Genomic DNA, 22,574 nt, shown 5'->3' with positions numbered 1-22,574 from the left:
TGAGATATGGGAAACACTATACAAGTATATTTTTAAAAATATTCAATAGACAAATAAATCTCTTTCATAAATATCTTCTTTTGGGTGTCTACCACCCCATGTCTGGGTTTAAAGCCTTCATCACCTGCCAGCCATCTGCTGTAACTACAGTTGTCCCTGCAACCTCCCACCACTAACCATCAATCCTCATATTGTTTCATAAGTAGGACAATCTGGCTTCTTTCTCAGATTTGTTACATTCTTCCCATAAATTACCAACTTTGTACCAAAAACCTTCCTCAAAAAAACACAATTCTTGTTAAATGGCAGGAAGTTGTAAATAACAGTTATCTCTTTATCTCAAAAATACTTAAAAACCAAAGTTGTTTGTTACAAGAGTTAGTTTCAGGGAAGAAAATTAACCCTATAGAGAACGGCAGGGAATAACAAGATGCCAAAGAAGATAACTAAGCATGTAAGCAAGTTGACTTGCCAAAAGCAGATGAGTTCTGAAGTAGATGATGAGACTTAACACTATAGAGCAAGACAGTTTATTACTCACAGTACAGCAGACAGCAGGAGCATAAGTATGAGAGGACTAATTTCCTTTCCCTCAAGTCCCATAATTCCCAGATGGTGGCTTCACACATAGTGTGTTATGGCACAGCTGACAAACCAAAGAGCAAGGGCTCTGCCCCTTTGTAGCAAACAAGTTAGTTCCCTTTCCCAGCAGTCACACAAATAGTTAAGCTAAGGTCACCTCTGCCTATTTAATTGCTTATGTGATTAGCTACAGAAACTGCTCTATATTGAGGGACAGTTGGGCGTTGTAGTTTGGACATGCAGAGACACTTGGGGCCTACAGTGGACTGCCTTTTCCAACAGTTAGAAAATCCATGTACAGAATTGTACACATGGGATGAAAACAAGAGTCAGTGTTAAGCATGCAGCAAATTTGGTCACTTAATATGGAGAGAAGTCTCAGGAATTGGGAACACCTGCAATTGTTAAAAGGTAGGATGAAAATTGTAAGAAGCTGTAACAGAGAGAAAAGGAAGAGTAAAAAGTGGGAATTGCTAGAGCATAACTTGGGGATTTCCCATATTGTAGGAGTCTGGAGCTTTAGAATAAAATAAGTCTTAGGATCAAATTCTGGCTCTCCTGTATCTATACAAGAGAATAACAATGCATACATTGAGGAAACAATGTGAAGATGAAATAGCACACATAAGACACAATAATATGTAAGATCTCCTGTATTTCTTGTTAATACCAGCTTTCCAAATTTTGCTATTTTTGTTTGCATTGTAATTATTTTTATGGAAAGTAATCCTGTTTTATACATGAAAATATGCATACAATGAAATGAGCTGTCTTCCTATGACAAAAACCCTTGAGTTAATACAAAAAGGACTGAAGTATAAAAAATGCTGCTTAAGTCATGGGGTATATAGATAATTTTGCTGGTGTCTGTGTATGTTGATGAAGAAAAATGTGTCAGAATTCTAACCCTCCAGCACAAAACAGGTGTCCATAAGATGTTGTACAGTGCCTGATACACAAAGATGTCATATATTGATACCTACATAGATAGGATCTACTGTACTACTCCATTGGAAAGTTGGAAAGAGGGCTATTACAATCAGTGTTATTATAAAATTTAATTATTTAATTAAGCATCCATTGGCATCTATTAGATTTCAGGAAGCACCCTGAAAGCTTGATATGCAAAGAGCAATCACTCAAGGCCCTCTCAGAGGTCAAATATCTTAGTGAAAGAAACAATCATACTAGCATATGGGTCTTAGAGGATAAGTTACTTATTAAAGGTCACAGAACTAGTAGTGGTAGTAATAAGTTGTTCACTCTAGTTTGCCCAGTCTCTAGTCCCATGCAATTGTTTTAAGCCAAAATTTCTCTTATACCATTCTCCAATTTAACTTACTTCCCTTCCCTTGGCTCTGTTTGCCCATAAATTATAAAATATGCACCATAAGTTAATAGACTTGGACCAGGAAACAACTTACAGGAAAGATTGCTGGGAGCCTCCCTGTATTTTCCTGATGCTTCCGCAGAGAATAACTCTGGAAGTAAAGCTCTCCTCATCTGTGAGTGGGGCAGGGCTCTAAGGCAGGGTTTTCACCTCCCTTTCCTAGCTAACAGTTGTTCCAGAAGAACTGCTGTCTCTTAGTCATTGACTCCATTTAAAGGGCAATGACAGAAGGGACAATACCAGTCCCCAAGCTTTTCAAATTATGTAAATCCTCCATTATCTACAGAGGGGGCCTCTAATGCTGCTGTCACAATCTAAGCTACCTAATCCTTTCTGATGTATAAAAATGTCAGATAGTTGTACTTCACGCTGGTTGGTTTCAGTATAGATCTTCAGAACTCCTAAGTTAGTCTTTTGAAGGATAGTACCACTTTGAGAATTCCTGGATTTCCCAAGTATCCTTCTATGTTGGGGAAAGGTGGCTCTGTCATCAGAAATGACATCCACATCTCAACAACTGTAACAAAAGCAATATTTCCAATTGGAATGGAAAAAGACCTACTTTTGGAGTCCAACAGGTCTGGATGTGTATCCAAATTCCATTTAACTACCTACGTTACTTAACTCATCACAGCTTATTTCTTCAACTGTATAAGAGGAATTGTAATATATATCTCTCAGGTCTTTGGGAAATAACAAAAGTAGTTAGGCACACAGCTGATAGGCAATGTAGGTCAGCATTGAATTGGTATATTTATGTGATTCCTCTATACTGTTAAGCTCCTCGTGGCATGGACTTTGTGTGAATCATTTCTGTGTTCTTCAAACCCCTAGCACAACATTTAAAACACAGTGTCAATGAATTCTTATGGAACACAGCTGACCAGGCCTCAGAATTTTAGTCTGAAAAGCAAATGAGCATTTCAACTCTGATGTTTTACAGTTCTGTGAAAACTGCTCATATGCCCAATGTAGATATTGATATATGTCATACATAAATTAAAATGTCGCTCAGTTGTGATTCTTGCCATGATGCTTTTCTTTTGTGCTGTTGGGCTTCATGGCACTAGGGCATGACTGCAGCACTTCTAGTCCTCAAATCCAGATGGGGCAATACACAGAAGCTGAATTATTTGGTCTCTTCATGCAATCTACCCATGTAACAAACATGTACATTTACCCCCTGAACCTAAAATAAAAGTTGGGAAAAATCCTACGGTAAATTCCTAAGATTTTGTGTTACCTTGACATCTATGTCTGGTCTTCCTCTAATACACAAAAACCCCTTTTAAAAATTTCAATTATCTCTCTGTGTGTGCTTTGAGATGTAAATTTGCTACCCTGTTCTCTCTAACACTCATGGCTTTGGTCATGTGGGACTGGTAAACTTTACCGTTTTCCATTTACAAAGGCACAGTTTGAATTCAACTGTCCTTTTAAACTAGTGAGTTTAACAGTCTCAGCTAAAATTTTAAAATCAATGCTAAAACATATTTGTGTCTTTCTGTAATTTTATGTATACATGCTTGCATGTCTATGTTTATATATTATCTATGTAATATTAAATTGACTTATTAAAAAAAGATTTGTCTTTTACTGTACCTCTTTTTTTTAAGAGCAGAGAAATAGATCCAAGAAGAACTACAGCAAATATCCCCTCAAGGTGCATTGCTCAGCACTGGGCTACACTTGCAATCATAAATCAGTCAAGGAAAGTTCTTTGAGACAGGAGGCATATTGGTGTGAGGTGGGGAGTGTGATTATCCAAGTGCTTGATGAGTGGCTGATTACTGGGTCCAGCAAGATAATGCAGAGTAAAAACAGTCCAATGGTGAGTTCACAGATTTCAAGAATGAGGGAGAGCCTACATGAAATTTGCCTGCCGTTTACCTGTTTAATGGCATCAGTATAAAATAGTCCAATATTTAGTAATAGTTAAAGCCTTGCAAATGGGAATGGAATTGGCTTTGACTATAATTGTTTCCATGGCTGGCCAGATATTTATCTTCTGACTGATTTTTTTTTTTCTGTAATATGATAACTTTTTTTTTTTTTGTGATAACTTTTTATTCTGAAGTTTTAAAGACTCTTTGCAAATATCCTCCTTGGTTTTATAGTTCAAACTCTGAGGACAAATGTATTTACTGGGGATCTCAATCTTGTACTCCTGTCCACCGTGAGCACCCATTGGATATCTTTTACATACTGGAGATTTCTCTTAGGCTTCAACATTTGGACATGTTCATATAAGAAGCTCTTACCTATGAGATAATCGTGGCTTCAGATCACAAGTGTAAGGACCAAATAAACTAGTGTCCACTTGTCATATAAATCCTAAGAGATATGGAGATGCTGCTGCAATCCTTACCTACCTGAAATATGACAGATTTGAGACATGCTGATCAGTGACTCACAGATAGCTAATGTTACTGAACATTTACCATGATACAAATACTTTCTCAAATGTTTGAGAAACACATTATTCCTTTTAATCAACAATACATGGTACCTATTAGTTTAGGTGTAAGTATTATACTCAATTTTATGGATTAAGACAGTGATAGAGAGGTTCAGTGACATGCTGACAGTCACTCAGCACACATGTAGTGGAAGCAGGATTTTTATCCAGGCAGTCTCCCTCCAGAGCCCAGATATGTAACTACTGTGAAACTGCTTTCACTCCAACGGCTAAGACGGGGAGATACTCCAATTCTTTTCTTATTTTGGGAAAGTTATTGTGACACAGTGCAAAGGGCATAGAAAATGTAAATACAAATGTGCCTTCTGATTTTTTCTGAAGATGAATGAAAGAAAATATGCTTAGCACCTGGCATTTATGTAGAAGCCCAAAAGAAAAAAGCGACACAAGTTTTTTTCATGTTATATAAGAATGGTAATAACCAAAGCATAGGAAAATAAATGTTCAGAGTATTTCACAACTGTCTTATCAGATCACCTCCTATGTATCTGGATAGGGTTTCCTCTGAAAAAGAATTGTTCCCTATAAAACATTCTTGATGAAGTTGGATTCTGAGGCCTAAAATGAGGGCACTGTAGAATTCCCCCCTTCTTAAACTGAGATAAGGGAAAAGTTTTCCAACACTCTCTTTTGGGCTGGTAGTAAGTTTGGTTATGATTCTGAGCTGGAAATGCTTATAGAAAATTCTGGTGGTGGGGGTGGTAAACTGCTGCTGGCCATTTGGAGGCAGGCCATGAGCCAGGTAGGAAATTAGCATAGTAAGGTATTTCAGAATGCATCTGAAGTCTATGCATGGTTGTAAGTCCTAGTGTTTGTGTTATACTTCTCTCCCACAGTTCAAGAAGTTTCAATAAAATCTCAGTAAATATTACAGCTTGATTTGTGCTGTGTGATATGGTTTGGCTGTGTCTCCACCCAAATCTTGTCTTGAATTGTAGCTCTCATAATTCCCACATGTTGTGGGAGGGACCCGGCGGGAGATAATTGAATTATGGGGGCAGTTTCCCCTATACTGTTCTCATGGCAGTAAGTCTCCCAAGATTTGATGGTTTTATAAGGGGTTTCCCTTTTCACTTGGCTCTCATTTTCTCTCTTGCCTGCTGCCATGTAAGACGTGCCTTTCGCTTTCTGCCATGATTGTGAGGCCTCCCCAGCCACGTGGAACTGTGAGTTCATTAAACCTCTTTTCCTTTAGAAATTACCCAGTCTTGGGTATATCTTTATCAGAAGTGTTCAAAGCTGACTAATACACTGTGCAATGGGAAATCAGGGAAAGCCCCAAGTCCATGCCTGGAGTAAAGAGGTAGAGGTAAGACAGCGGGATTCCCTTCACTGAAGTCTAAGTGCTAATGGCTGAGGCAGTCACCAGTCTAGAACCAAAGTTCCCTGAGGAGTAATATCATGAGGGACAGTGGCAGGGTTCAGTGGCAATGATTGAGTGATGTGGCAGCAGGACAAGAAGTCCAAACTAGACAGAAGCACCCTGAGGAACTTTTCCACATCACAGTAAAAACAGCAGCAGAACCACTTCTATAAAACCTGATTCATCAAGCCAAATTATAAAAAGGACACCCTACCTCATTGATCAGGAAGATGGCTTGGTTTTCTTGTTTTTGTCATTTTAACAAGGGAAAAATTACCATCAGTACAGAAAACCTCTCGCACAGAGGCTAAAAACTATGTAACCTTTTAGTTTAGTTTTGTTTTTGCTCTGTTAATCCCAAGCCTAGTTGGTAGATCATGGAAAAAGAAATGAAGTATTTAAATAAAGAGTAGATCCAGGTATTCAGGGTAGTAAGGAATGATAATACTCAGAATTTCAATTAAGGTCATTGGCTCTGGGGACAAACATTTCTATGGTAAAAAGTATGGCTCTGCCATTAACCAGCTGAGTAGTCTAGTGATTGTTGCTAAACCTCTGGGAGCCTTTATTCACCTGTAGAAAAGAGCCGATGGTGGCACCTATGCAAAAATGTTTAACTAGTGTACATGTGGTGAAAGAGTCACTCTCATAAACTGCTGGTAGTACTGTGGAGTGATTCAATCTTTACGAAAATCAAGTTGTATCAAAGATTAAATATGCTGGACCACCGAATCAACCATGTCCCTTCAACAGTTTATTCCAGAAGACATAAATGGACATGTGTACAAACATGCAAGTTTATTTGCATTGTACAAACATGCAAGATTATTCACTCATGAATCTTCATTAGCATGAAAAAAGTCTTAAGTGTACATTAAATCTTAGCTTAAAGTTCATTAACTTCCTCTGGGATGCATTTTCTGACTACATTTAAATAAAGATATTTTCCTTTCTAACTAGGAAGGTATGTGGCCCTTCCTGAGGCATGTTCTCAGTTGGTCTCCTAAGGTCCTGAAGGGAACTCTGAATGGTCTGTGGAGAGTGTTCTACCTAGAGTGAGAGGGTTGTGGAACAGGGATCTTGGGTTCTAGGGTGTGTGGGTCCCCTTAAACTCTAACACAGGGGTCCCCAATGCCCAGGCCACAGACCAGTACCAGTCAGTGGCCTGTCAGAAATGGGGCTGCACAGCAGGAGGTGAAGAGCCAGTGAGCCAGCATTGCTACCTGAGCTCCACCTCCTGTCAGATCAGTAGTGGCAGTAGAATCTCAAAGGAGCGTGAACTCTATTGTGAACTGTGCATGCGAGGGATCTAAGTTGTGTGCTTCTTATGAGAATCTAACTAATGCCTAATGATCTGAAGTAGAACAGTTTCACTGGTTCCTGGTGCCAAAAAGGTTGGTGACCACTGCTCTAAAACACACACCCTTCAGCCAGTACCTCCCTGTAATTTCACTGCCTCAGTGGCTCCACATCATTGCCTGTGCACTAGCTGTGTATGTCCACTGTAGGAAATGTCCCTTCTAGACAAAATGTTTGGAAACGTTTTCATGGGCTTCTCTGCTCCTGTATAGCAGCCCGTGCTTGCTTGCCTCCCCCACAGGAACCCCTCCATTTAGGGTTAAAAACCCCTCCTCTCTCCCTTTTCCTGTATCTTCCTCCCTCTTCCTTCCTCATCCTCCCTACTTTTTCATTTCTGGACCCTTCTTCTGAGATGATATAAGTTTCCGAAAGGAACTCAATGTCCAGCTTCTTTATCTCTGCCATAATTCTAGATGTAAGGTAAGATTGAGGAGAAGGAGTGGGGAGATGAAGGGTTAGATAAAGATGAAATGGAAAGAAGGGAGAGACAAGAGAGAAGGAGGGGATGAGAAGAAGAGAGAAAAGGAAGAGAGGAGAAAGAGGAAAGGAGGGAAGAAAGAGGAGGGAAGGAAAAGAATAGGAGGAAGGGAAAGAAAGGAAAAGGGAAGGGGAGAGTTGAAGGACAGTGTATGGAGAGAAGAAAAGGAGAAGGGAGAAAGGAGCATGGGGAAGGATTAGAGGTGAAGGAGAACATTGGGAGGCAGAGGAGAAGGAGCAGAAAGAGCAGCTGATGGAAGAGGAATAAGAGGAGAGGAAGGATTTCCTGTAGAGGGGGATAAAGAGAAGAAGGGAATTTATATGTCTGAGGATCCCAGGGATAGCTTTCCCAGGTGAGAGCTGGGTTCAACTATTCTCTGTTTCCCCCATAGGCAGCCTCTTATGGGGGTGGCTCCTGCCCACCTCTGCTGCTTATGCTGCAGTTGCTGGTGTTGCTTGGAAGCTGCCTCCAGGACGTCCTTCACCTTTCTGTTCTTCTCCTCAAACCACTTTCTGGAAGGTCAGCCCCAAGGATTTTTGGGGTCATAATTCCATCCTTCAACTCCTCCCTTGAGCTTCCTTTCATTGTGTTGTGGAAGAAGAGCCCTTTGCTGAATGCAGAGTGGATGTTTCCATAGAGCAGCTGGCTCATTTGACTCCGCAAGTCCTCCTACTTTACCTATTGGTTTATCATCAGCTTCTCTTTGGAGAAGAGAGGCAGGGTGAGGGCCTCTTACCTCTGAGCCTCACTTTCCTATCCCTTGCATTGCATCAGAAAGATCCTCTGTGTCTCTATGGGGAGAGGAACCAAGGAGGCCCTGTGAGAGTTCACAAGAATAATTGGGGTTGTGCAAATTATGAGGTGGAAGATGCTAAACTAGTTAAAAGAATCCTGGTTCTTTGTCTCCATTTCCAACCTCCAGAGTTCCTATCACACATATTGGGCCCCTCTAGGACAAACCTGCATCTATTCATCCTGTGTTGGCCTTGGCACATGGCAAGGGGCCTGGCATAATTGCCACATATTTGTAGGAACTGAACAGAATCTGCATGTGCCAGAGCAGTCTGTGTGTACCTGCTGCTGTTTCTGTCTTCCATAAACTGACAAAAAAGAGGAACTCTTCAAGTGTCTATCAGAAATGAGCAATTTGTTCTGTGATTATTTATTTTACACACAACACAACACACACATACAAATACACAACAAAGGTGGTCTTCTAAGAAAAATCTAAGGTGCTCATTTTTTTTTTTGTCTCTATCTTTGGATATTTTTCTTTCCTCTCATCAGTGGTGAGGGGGTGTTGGATGTATTTATGGAAGTATAGTTGAATGAGTAAATGGTTGGATGACTACATGGAGAGATGATAAACACATGCTTGAATGAATGGATGGGTGATCATGCAGTTGGATAGATGAAGAAATGAATGAGTCAAAGGATGTATGGATGAATAAATAAATGGTTGGATGGATGATGGCATGAATTTTTGGATGGATAGATGGACAGATAAAGAGTTGTATAGATGACTGTATTGATAGTGGGTAGATAAAGGATGGATGATGAAATGAATGCATGGATGAATGAATGGACAGTTGGTTGGGTTAATTGTTGTTTGGATAAATGGATAAGTGGGTAGATAGTTGTATGGATGAATGGTTAGTTGCAAAGAGTGGAGGAATGGAAAAGTGGAGGAATTGGATGGACAGAGAGAAGAAGGGATGGAATACTGGGTCGACATATGGCTGCTAGGATGACTGGAGGGTTGAATGGATAAAGAGATAGTTAGTTGAACTAAATACTGCTACTCTTAAGTTCCTATCTGGTTTTGTTCTGGCTGGATCTCTATGTCTTTTCTCTATTTCTTACCCTGGTTTTCTCTTGCTATTTTTCTCAGAGAGTAGGGATTAAAAAATAATAATTGTTCATTTTGCTAGAAATTGATTCAGTTCATTTATTCCATAAACACTTATTCAATTCCTGTACTACATGTCAGACTTTGGGCTTGGGTTGGTTAAAAATTCAATGGAAAAAATGGGGAGAATTATTTTCCATTAGGGAATCAACAGACTGGTGAGGGGAGATACTAAGTTCATTACCATACAAGTAATTATGTCATTATTTATGAAAATTATTGCTATCAGTGAGTGAAGTGTTTCAGTTAATGGCAAATTCAAAGGCTTTGGAATGTGTCTAGCAAATGTCTGGGAATAGTGAGGAAGCTAGCAGCATTACTGGGTGGTCTCAGCCAAGAAAAGTGGTAAAAATGGAAATAAATGGAGAGGGGCTAGATAAACATCTTGGTTGCAGCTTACTGACAGGACATCTGTGTTTCCTATGAGTGAGGTGGGAGGTAGGGAGAGGTTTTTACTGTAAAAGAGATGTGACTTAATTTACATTTCAACAAGATTCGTCTGTCTACTACAGAGAACTTAGCTTTTTTTTTTTTTTAATATTATAGTTTAAGTTCTGGGTTACATGTGCAGAATGCGCAGTTTCATTATGTAGGTATACATGTGCCATGGTGGTTTGCTGTACCCATCAACCTGTCACCTACATTAGGTATATCTCCTAATGTTATCCCTCCCCTAGCCCCCTAGCCCCCACAGGCCCTGGTGTGTGATGTTCCCCTCCCTGTGTCCATGTGTTCTCATTGTTCAACTCCCACTTATGAGTGAGAACATGCAGTGTTTGGTTTTCTGATCTTGTGATAGTTTGCTGAGAATGATAGTTTCCAGCTTCATCCATGTCCCTGCAAAGGACATGAACTCATCCTTTTTATGGCTGCATAGTATTCCATGGTATATATGTGCCACATTTTCTTAATCTTTAGCTTTCATTGTATGACTAGGGCAGAAGCACAGAGAAAGGGAGAGCATGGCAATTAGGTACCTTGCTTTTTCCTCAAGACCGCCTCTAGGCTCAGGTGTTCTGCATTCACTGGAACAAAAAAAACCAGTGACACTTCCAAACCTTAGGGACCACACCCTACCCTGCCTCCACAACTCCAGTTTTGGGGAAGGGACTTCTCTGATGTCACATGAAAGGTCTTGCACAGACCCAGGAAAGGCCTAAGTTTCTTCCTTCTATCTCATCTTCTTCACCTAGTGAAGTTCACTCTGAAACCAGGCCTTTCACTTTTGTGTGCCCATATCCCTACAAGTGCTCAAAGGCTCTGGCATTTACAAATGGTAGTGTGAATATGGTGCAGAATAAACCTGGTTTTATATGAACCTTAAATTATGTAGGAGAGATATGATAACAAAGATGTAAATATATCAAGTCAGGTGGGGATAAGGTCTATAAAGAAAAAAAAAATCAAGCAAGGAAAAGGGAATGGTAAGTGACCAGATGCGGAGGGGCAGGTACTATTTTGAAGATGGGAAGATAAGTTAAGATCTCTATAAGCAGGTGAGGTTTGAGCTGAGAGCCAGATTACTAGAGGCAATGAGAGGATATCTAGATTATCATGGGCGAAGAGCACTACAGGCAGGGGAAACATAATAAAAAGCCCTTGAAGACCAATAGAGAAGAAAACAGAGAAAATTCACATAAACAAAATTAGAAATCACAAAGGGAATATTACCACTGACCCCACAGAAATTAAAATAGCCATCAGAAGCTACTACAAACACCTCTGTGCACACAAACTAGAGAACCTAGAAGAGATAGATAAATTCCTGGAAACACAGACCCTTTCAAGACTGAACAAGAAAGAAATTGATTCCCTGAGCAGACAAATAATGAACTCTGAAATTGAATCAGTAATAAATAGACTACCAACAAATAAAGCCCAGGACATGATAGATTCACAGCCAAATTCTATCAGATGCGGAAAGAAAAGCTGGTACCATTTCTACTGAAACTCTTTCAAAAATTGAGGAGGAGAGACTCCTCCTGAACTCATTCTGTGAGGCCAGCATCATCTTGATATCAAAACCTGGCAAAGACACAACAACAACAAAAACTTCTGGCCAATATCCTGATTAACATCAATGAAAAAATCCTCATCAAATTACTTGCAAACAGAATGCAGCAGTACATCAAAAAGCTCATCCACCACCATCAGGTAGGCTTCATCCCTGGGATACAAGGTGGTCCAACATATGCGAATCAATACATGTGATTCATCACACAAACAAAGCTAAAGCCAAAAACCACATGATTACTAAATAGATGCAGAAAAGGCTCTTGATAAAATTCAACACCTCTTCATGTTAAAAACTCTCAATAGACTAGGTATTGAAGGAACATACCTCAAAATAATAAGAGCCATCTATGACAAACCAACAAGCAATATCATACTGAATGGGCAAATGTTGACAGCATTCCCCTTGAAAACTGGCATAAGACAAGGATGGACTCTCTCACCACTCCTATACAGCATAGTATTGGAAGTCCTAGCCAGAGTGATCAGGCAAGAGAAAGAAATAAAGGGCACACGCAAAGGAAGAGCGGAAGTCAGATTATCCTTGTTTGCAGACTACATGACCCTATATCTAAAAAACATTATAGTCTCGGCCCAAAAGCTCCTTCAGCTGATAAACTCCTTCAACTTCAGCAAAGTTTCAGGATACAAAATCAATGTACAAAAATCACTAGCATTACTATACACCAACAGCAACCAAGCTGAGAGCCAAATAAGGAAGGCAATCACATTCACGATTGTCATACAAAGAATAAAATAACTAGGAATACAGCTAACAAGGGAGGTGAAAGATCTCTGCAGTGAGAATTACAAAACACTTCTCAAAGAAATCAGAGAAGACAAACAAATGGAAAAGCATCCCATGCTCATAGGTAAGAAGAATCAATATCGTTAAAATGGCCTTACTGCCCAAAGCAATTTATAGATTAAATGCAATTCCTATCAAACTACCAATGACATTTTTCACAGAACTAGAAAAAACTGTTTTAAAATTCATATAGAACCAAAACAAAGCCTGAATAGCTAAGGCAATCCTAAGCAAGAATAACAAAGCTGTAGGCATCAATGTTATCCAACTTCAAACTGTACTACAGGGGGCCAGGCACTGTGGCTTACGCCTGTAATCCCAGCACTTTGGGAGGCTGAGGAGGGCGGATCACCTGAGGTCAGGAGTTCAAGAACAGCCTGGCCAACATGGTGAAACACCGTTTCTACTAAAAGTACAAAATTAGCCGGAAGTGGCAGTGCTTGTCTGTAATTCCAGCTACTCAGGAGGCTGAGACATGAGAATTGCTTGAACCTGGGAGGTGGAAGTTGCAGTGAACCAAGATCATGCCACTGCACTCCAGCCTGGGCGACACAGCCAGACTCCATCTCTAAATAAACAAAACAAAACAACAAACAAACTATAGTACAGGTCTACAGTGACCAAAACAGCATGGTGCTGGTGGAAAAAAACAAAACAAAACAGGCACATAGACCAATGAAACAGAATAGAGAGCCCAGAAATAAGGCTGCACACCTACGTCCATCTGATCTTCAACAAAACTGACACAAGCAATGGGGAAAAGTTTCACTATCCAATAAATAGTGCCCTGATAACTGGCCAGCCATATGCAGAAAATTGAAGCTGGACACCTACCTTACACCATGTTAAACAATCACTTCAAGATGGATTAAAGACCTAAATGTAAACCCCAAAACTATAAAAACCCTGCAAGGCAACCAAGGCAATACCATACTGGACATAAGAACGGGCAAAAGTTTCATGAGAAACCAAAAACAAATGCAACAAAAGCAAAAATTGACCAGTGGGATCTAATTAATCTTAAGAGATTTTGCACAGCAAAATAAACTATCAACAGAGTAAACAGACAACCTACAGAATGGGAGAAAAAAATTGCAAACTGCTTCTGACAAAGGTCTAATGTCCAGTGACTATAAGAAACTTAAATTTACAAGAGAAAGACAACCTCATTAAAAAGTGGGCAAAGGACATGAACAGACACTTTCAAAAGAAGACAAGCATATGGATAAAAAGCTCAATATCACTGATCATTTGAGAAATGCAAATCAAAACCACAATGAGATACCATCTCGCACCAGTTAGAATGGCTATTAATTAAAAGTTAAAAAATAGCAGATGCTGCCATGGTTGTGGGGAAAAGGGAACATTTATACACTATCGGTGGGAGTGCAAATTTCAACCATTGTAGAAAGCAGTATGGTGATTCCTCAAAGAGCTGAAAACAGAACTATCATTCAACCCAGCAATACCATTATTGGGTATATACCCAGAGGAATATAAATCATTCTACCATAAACACATGGTGTATGTTCATTGCAGCATTATTCACAATAACAAAGATGTGGAATCAGCCTAAATGCCTATCAATGACATATAGGATAAAGAAAATGTGTTACATATACACTATGGAATACTATGCAGCCATAGAAAAGAACAAGATCATATCTTTTGCAGAAACATGAATGGAGCTGGAGGCCACTATTTTTAGCAAACTAACACAGGAACAGAAAACCAAATACACACGTTCTCACTTATAAGTGTGAGCTAAGTGATGAGAACTCATGAACACAAAGAAGGGAACAACAGACACTGGAGTCTACTTGAGAGTGGAGGGTGGGAGGAGGGAGAGGAGCAGAAAAGAGAACTATTTGGTTCTGAGCTTAGTACCTCGTTGATGAAATAATTCATACAACCAACCCCTTTGACATGAGTTTACCTATGTTATAAACTTGCACATGTAACACTGAATCTAAAATAAGTTTTTTTTAAAGCCCTTGAGGTGGGAGTGTGCTCTGTCAGTGTTTTGTTGTCATCAAAGTGGGAGAAGGATGAGAGGTAGAAGTTGAATATATGGCAGGGTACCCAAGTGGGCTTTGGGGGCCATATTGAAAAATCTAATTATCTGGAATCCAGAGTTTAGGGAGGGCTGGGGGATTTAGGGTTCAGACATATGATGGGACTTCACTGTGTTCTTCTTGCATCATTTACATGAATCTACTTCCTTCTGCTTGGACTCCCAGAGGGCACAAGTCTCTCTCAGCTCTTCGCTGGCTTTTTGTTTCACTGGGCCAGAGAAGAGAAACACAGCTATTGAGTTAGCCAAGCACTCAACTCTCCACTCCCTCTCAAAATGTATCAGGCACCTCTAGATTCCACAGATGAAGATGCAAAGTCATCAAAGCCCAGGCCTTTCTCTCTGAGCTAAGCCAGCCAGCTTAGTCCCTAAGCTCATATTTTAAAAACCTGTTACTATAACTCAGTTAAGCAGATCCTCAATCTTCATATCCAGATTTTCTGCTGTGAAGGAAAAGAGAGATTGAGCCAGATCTCTAAAGCAGGTGGAGATGGAGTGAGTGCTGGCACGGGGTCTATCCTTCTTTCATTCAACATGCATTATTGAGTGTCTGCTGTGTCACAAAACGTGCAGAACCCTTGTGGGCTTCTGTTGTGGGTGACAGAATAAAAACAGTAAACAGAGAAACAGATTGCAATATTTGACATCATGTTGGGAGGTGGTAACTATGTGGTAAAAAAATAAGTAAAACAACACAAGGCATAGGGAGACAGAAGTGGAAGGTGTTTCTTTAAGTACAGAAAGAGCTTCCTAGGCCACAAATAAGGGAGATGAGCAAACTCTATGGCTTTCAAGGAGGGAGGGTGTTGGGACCTTTCCAGACAGAGGGAACAGCTAACGCAAACACCGTGAGCTAGGGATGTGGGAAGTAAATGTTTCAGGGAACAGGGAGGATATACAGTGAGCTAGAGGAGAATAGCAATATATAAGGTAGAGTGAAAGGAGATCCTACAGGGCCTCGTGAACCAAGAGAGCGTTTCTGAAATTTTCTGTGCGTGTTGTTAGAAACCAATGGAGATCTTTCTGTAGCCCCACCCTGTTAAAATCCCCTAGTGGGTACTGGGGAAAACATGACCAATCTGTGACTACGGGATTGGCTTCATTAGACAAAAGGAAAAAAACATGCTGCCACCTGCATGTCAAATGGCAGTTTGCAAGCCCTCCAGTGAAGGAAAGCACACTGCCCTTTAGAGGACTTTTGCTCCAGTCTTCTCTCAGTTTTCTCACAGGTTTCCTAGTTTCAATTACTTGGACTGAGAAGCATTTCTCATGCTGCCTCTCTGACTCTATGATCATTGGCACAAAACTGGGAAACACAAACTTGAGGAAAATTATCCCAACTATTCCTGCACCCTGCTGCCAACTCCCCCAGTGACCTCTGGGTGTCAAGCACCCAGCTATTTCTGTAAGCCAGGGTTCTGCCTGTGGGATACAGACCTTATGATTTGCCTCTAGGATGGGATATTTTTAAGTATGGAAACTCTCTACCAATAACTTGGAGAAAAAAACTTTAAAGCATGGAAATATAAGGAAAATTCTACTTTCCATCTATAAAAAATACTGAGGCCTTAAAATGCTTATTTCTTAGGCAGGATCCACAGTTACCTCTAAGGGAGGAACTAGGCATCTCCATCCCTACATCTGCCCAGGGCCAAGCTCACAGAACCCACAAACAGTCTCCAGAGTTATAAGCTCAGGCTTTGGAGTTTTGAAGTCACTAACTAGATTATATTACCTTTGAGCCAGGGAGGACTCTCTGAGGCGCTAATAATAACTTTGAACACCACTACCCCGAGGTGTTTTGTTTCCCTGAGATGGTTAGGGTAGTTCCTGTGGTTGCTGTCCTGTGGTCTCTCTACCTAATTTTTGCCCAGGCAGCAGGCCTAATCTTTTTGATGGTCTTATCTTTTCTGGACATTAATTTTCTTTAAAAAATGCACTATGTTTTAGAAAAAAACAAAATCACTACTCTTTAATTCCATAGAGAAAATGTCATAATCTAAAAATAGAAGAAAAAAGGTTTATCATGAAGGTCAGCTTTGATTAAGTGATACTTGAAGGACTCTTGCAACATAAGGAAACTGAAAAAAGTTCCACTTCTAAAAGCTACTGTGAGGACAAAAGAGGAATCTAAGTATGGGCTGAATGTGAGATAATGAAACTGGAGAATTATTGTTAGTTTTTCAGGTATGGTAGTGGTATGGTGATTTTTTTTTTTTTTTTAGAAAAATGTCTTTTTATTTAAGACACACATGCTAAAATATTTCAAAGGAAATTGAAAGAATGTCTATGGTTATTTGCTTTTAAATACTTAAAACAGATGTAGCAAATATAGTAAAGTTAACAAGACTGGAATCTAGGTAATAGATAGGGATTACGAGAAAATGGTGGTGGCAGTAACGTAGTTTGCTAGTCTCTATTAATCTCCATATAAAAACAGGCAGAGCAACTAGATAACAAAACCAAAAATCCATCAACACTGTTTATAACAAAACATCATGACGAATTATTCTTACAGATCTTAAAATCCAAGTAGATGGAGACAAGCACCAACAGCCACAGAAACATACAAATGTGAGTAAAAGGAGAAAGTAATGGCATATAATCTGATGGACCTAAGACAGTAGAACAACAAAATAACCAGCATGTTTCATGACTCATCTTGGTGAAAGTTCCATTGAGCACTTGTAAAGAAGGTTAATACTGCTGTTGTTGATCAGTCTTCTATAAATCTCAATTACTTGTTTCATTTTCTTGATAATAGCCATCGTTACAGGTATGAGATGATATCTCATTGTGGTCTTGATTGCACTTCCCTGATGATTAGTGATACAGAGTGATTTTTCTTATACTTACTGGCCATTTGTATGTCTTCTTAAGAGAAATGTCCATTCAAGTACTTAACTCATTTTTCAAATTATGTAATTCATTTTTTGCTTTTGAGTTATATGAATTTCATACATATTTTGGAGATTAACACCTTTTCAGGTATATGGTTTGCAGATATTTTCTCCCATTCTATAGGTTGCTTTTTCAGTCTGTTGAATGTTTATTTTGCTGTGCAGAAGCTTTTTAGTTTGATGTAGTCCCACTTGTTTATTTTTGTTTTGGTTTGGTTTTGCCAATATAGCCACTATAAAAAACAGTATGGATGCTTCTCAAAAATTAAAAATAGTGCTACCATGTGACCCAGCAATCCCATTTCTGCATATATATAAAAAATTGAAATTAGGATCTCAAAGAGCTATTATTTGCATATTCATTGAAGCACTATTCATTTATAATAGCTGAGATGTGGAAAGAACTTAAATGTCCAATGACAGAAGAATGGATAGAGAACAATAGTGTGTGTGTGTGTGTGTGTGTGTATATATATATATATATATATATATATATATATATATATATACTATTCAACCTCATGCAAAAAGGAAATTCTGCAATATGCAACAACATGGGCTGACCTTGAGGACTTATGCTAAGTGAAATAAGCCAGTTACAAACAGACTAGTACTGCATGATTTCACTAACATGAAGTATATATACAAAGCTAGAGGGAGGAGGCAATGGGGAGTTGTTAACCAATAGGCATAGAGTTTCAGTTAAATAAAATGAATAAACTTTAGAGATCTGCTTTACAACATTGTGCCTATAGTCAACAATAATATATTGTACACTTAAAACTTGTTAAGGGTATAGATCTCATGGTAAGTGTTATTACCACAATAAAATAAAATAAATATATTATGACTTGAAAAAAATACTAAGGAATGAAAAGATAAAATAAAATGAAGATTTTAGCTCCTGAAAAATAGTTTGGCTAACTGTAGAGCTATTAAATAACAATCATTTTCTCTCTAAATTCTTTAGGCATTGTTCCATGGTCTTCTGGCATTCAGTTTGACGAAGACATTTGCTGCCATCTGATTTTTTTTTTTTTCATTTTAGATATATTGTAATTTCTGCTTGTGTGCATTTAAATTTTTTCTTTATTCTTTATACGTTAAAAAAAAAAAACAGGCCGGGCGCGGTGGCTCAAGCCTGTAATCCCAGCACTTTGGGAGGCCGAGATGGGCGGATCACGAGGTCAGGAGATCGAGACCATCCTGGCTAACACGGTGAAACCCCGTCTCTACTAAAAAAAAAATACAAAAAACTAGCCGGGTGACGTGGCGGGCTCTGTAGTCCCAGCTACCTCGGGAGGCTGAGGTGGCAGGAGAATGGCGAAACCCGGGAGGTGGGAGCTTGCAGTGAGCTGGGAGATCCGGCCACTGCACTCCAGCCTGGGCTTTACAGTGCCAGAGTCGGTCTCAAAAAACTATAAGCCGGGTTTCTGGACACGGTGGCATAATCCCACCACGCCTGTAATCCCAATAGTTTGGGAGGCTGAGGCAGGCGGACAGCTTGAGCCCAGGATTTCAAGACCAGCATGGGCAACATCGTGAAACCTCATCTCTACAAAAAGTTTAAAACTCAGCCAGGTGTGGTGGCTGGCACGTGCCTTGTAGTCCCAGCTACTCGAGAGGTTGAGGTGGGAGGATCACCTGAGCCCAGGAGGTTGAAGCTGCAGTGAGCTGTGATCTTGCCACTGCACTCCAGCCTGGATGACAAAGTGATACCCTGTCTCAAAAGAAAAAAATACCCATATCAGGATACGTGTATATTTAGAGATTTTTTTCTATAATTGCTGAAAGCTTCCAATCTAAAGACAGTCCTCTGTCTGGTTCAGGGAAATTTTCCTTTAATTTTTTTTTTTCAGTTGCCTATCCTCTGTTCTGCTTTCCTTTTCAGAGTTAGTGCTACACATAATTGTTTCCCTCCAGTGTACTCTCCGTGTCCCTTACTGTTTTTCTAATCTCATTTCTTTCATCTTTGTTTTCTGATTTCTAAGTGAATTCTGAAGCATTTCAGATGAAATTTTAAGATTAAGAGATTATCGGCTTTTCATTGCTTCCATTGCATTTTAAATTTTATAATTATGTTTTTATTTGAAATCAGTATTTCCTGCCTTCTTCATAGATGCAACAGCCTCTCAAAGCTTGTGTTAAAAACAAATAAGAGATTATTTTAAATTTCCACCTGTTTCTTGAATTAACATCTTTCACAAAGAAATGTTTACTTTTCTTCCCATTGGTTCCCATGTTGGTCCTGCCAAATTACCAATCATTTTCTCTTTTTGCTCATCCTTACAAAATGTGGTTCAGTATGCGGAATTAAGATGAACTTTGATTTATTGGAGTCCCTATTCAAATATTTCAATACCAGATAATGAGAGAAAGAGTAAATATGGGTTTGCTGTGTTTTCACTCTTCCCAGCTGCTTACTCACTGTAGAGGGAGCAGCCTAGAAATACTTAGAGCCTGCCCTCTCCTTTAATCATTAGGGTTCATGCTCCAGCTTTTCAAGCCAATGAGAAGCTGCACTGACTCCTGAGGTGGGAATTTCTTACCCTAATGTACATCCCAAAGCTGACAGTAGACTCAAGGTTTAGCTTCACCCATTCTCTCATGCCTTTCCTCAGTTCTTCCCTGCAGACTTCCACGCTGGTGCAGGTTCCTTACACTTGTTTTCCTAAGTGGATTGTTCTTTCCTCAGCTGGCTAGATCCCCGCCTTAGGTCTCAGCTGCTCATTAACCTGAAGAAATCTGCTGTGGTCAGTGGGTAACACCCTGCACTTGTTTCCAGAGCTGAAGTGGATTTTTACATTTCTTTGAAAGTTTCAGGGGCTAGTTCAAAGGGAAAAGGAATTAACTATATTTGGCTTAAGGTGGAACGTTACATCCAAACTTTGAAAGAATTCCTTTTGTATTTTCCAACTGATAACATAGCAAAGTAATTAATTTTTATTAGCTTATCTTTTATCTAGCCAATTTACTTATTTTAATAGTGTTTAAGCTGCTTTTTCTAGGAATGTAATCATATCATATGTAAATAATCATTACATGTCCATTTTTCTAGGGATTGTAACTCTTATTTCTGCTTCATGCTGTATTATAATGACCAGAACTTTCACACTATTAGATTACAATGACTTTTTTAACTCTCTTATTTTTCTGAAACTGCCCCCAGTACTTTATAATTAAGTACATTTTTTGGTTATTTGTTTCACAATTAAGTGCAACATCAGAAACTTTGTTGAGAAGATTGTTTTCCCCTATTCATACATTTCATTATTTTAAGAAGAATCCTTTGCTAAAGAGTTTTATCAAGCTATATCAGCATCTGTTAAGAAAATTATTTTTGATATACCCCATGGAGAGCAATTACTATAATTCTATCTCTGTGTCTCTTGGATAAATCTCAGTTGGTCATGAGGAATTATGCTTTTCATATAATGAGTAGTTACATTAACACTTTCATATCAATATTTTAAAAATATCAGTTAGACATTCTTGGTTAAGTATTGTCTTAGTCTGTTTTTTGCTGATATAACAGAATACCACAGGCTAGGTAATTTATTTAAAAAAAAAAAAAAACAGAACTGTTTGGCTCACAGTTCCGGAAGCTATGGCACCAGCATCTGGTGAGGCTCATTTTATGGCAGAAGACAAGTCTTTTCTTACATTGCTAATAAAGACATACCAGAGACTGAGTGATTTATAAAGGAAAGAGGTTTAATTGACTCGCAGTTTCACATGGCTGGGGAGGCCTCACAATCGTGGCAGAAGGTGAATGAGGAGGAAAGTCACACCTTACAGGGTGGCAGGCAAGAGCAAGTGTTTGCAAGGGAACTCCCCTTTATAAAACCATCAGATATCACGAGACTTACTCACTATCATGAGAACAGCATGGAGAAAACTCACCCCCATGATTCAGTTACCTCCTACTGGGTCCCTCCCATGATATGTGGGGATTATTGCAATTTCAGGTGAGATTTGAATGGGGACAGAGAGCCAAACTGTATTATTTCATCCCTGGCCCCTCCCAAATCTCATGTCCTCACATTTCAAAACCAATCATGCCTTCCCAACATTTCCCCAAAGTCTTAACTCATTTTGGCATTAAAAGTCCACAGTCCAAAGTCTCATCTGAGACAAGGCAAGTCCCTTCCACCTATGAGTCTGTAAAATCAAAAGCAAGTTAGACACTTCTTAAATAAAATGGGGTACAGACTTTAGGTAAATTCACCTGTTCCAAATGGGAGAAATTGACCAGAATGAAGTGGCTACAGGCCCCACACAAGTCCGAAATCCAGTAGGGCAGTAATTAAACCTTAAAGTTCCAAAAGGATCTCCTTTGATTCCATATCTCACATCCAGGTCATGCTGATGCAAGAGGTGGGCTGCCATGGCCTTGGGCAGCTCCACCCCTGTGACTTTGCAGGGTATAGCTTCCCTCTCAGCTGCTTTCACAGGCTGGCATTGAATGTCTGTGGCTTTTCCAGTTGCATGGTACAAGCTGTTGGTGGATCTACCATTCTGGGGTCTGGATGATGGCAACCCTCTTCTCACAGCTCCACTAGGCAGTGGCCCAGTAGGGACTCTGTGTGGGAGCTGTGACCCCACATTTCCCTTCCACACTGCCCTAGCAGAGGTTCTCTATGAGGGCCCTGCCCCTACAGCATGCTTCTACCTGGACATTCAGGTGTTTTCATACATCCTCTGAAATGTAGGTGGAGGTTCCCAAACCTCAATTCTTGACTTCTGTGTACTCACAGTCCCACCACCACGTGTAAGCTGCCAAGGCTTGGGCCTTGCATTCTCTGAAGCATTGGCCCTTTTTAGCCATGGCTGGAGCTGAAACAGCTGGGATGAAGGGCACCATGTTCAGAGGCTGCATAGTGCAGGGGAGCCCTAGGCCTGGCTCATGAAACCATTTTTCCCTCCTAGGCCTCAGGCCTGTGATGACAGGGGCTGCCACAAAGGTCTCTGACATGCCCTGGAGGCATTTTCCCCATTGTCTTGGTGACTAGCATTTGGCTCCTTGTTACATATGCAAATTTCTGCAGGTGGTTTGAATTTCTCCCCAGAAAATGGGTTTTTCTTTTTGATTGCATTGTTAGGCTGCACATTTTCCAAATGCTCTGCTTCCTCTTGAATGCTTTACTGCTTAGAAAGTTCTTTCTCCAGATACCCTAAATCATCTCTCTCAAGTTCAAAGTTCCACAGATCTCTAGGGC

This window comes from Papio anubis, chromosome X (genome assembly GCF_008728515.1).
Source record: "Papio anubis isolate 15944 chromosome X, Panubis1.0, whole genome shotgun sequence".
Lineage (NCBI taxonomy): Eukaryota > Metazoa > Chordata > Mammalia > Primates > Cercopithecidae > Papio > Papio anubis.
This window is presented reverse-complemented; position numbering follows the sequence as displayed.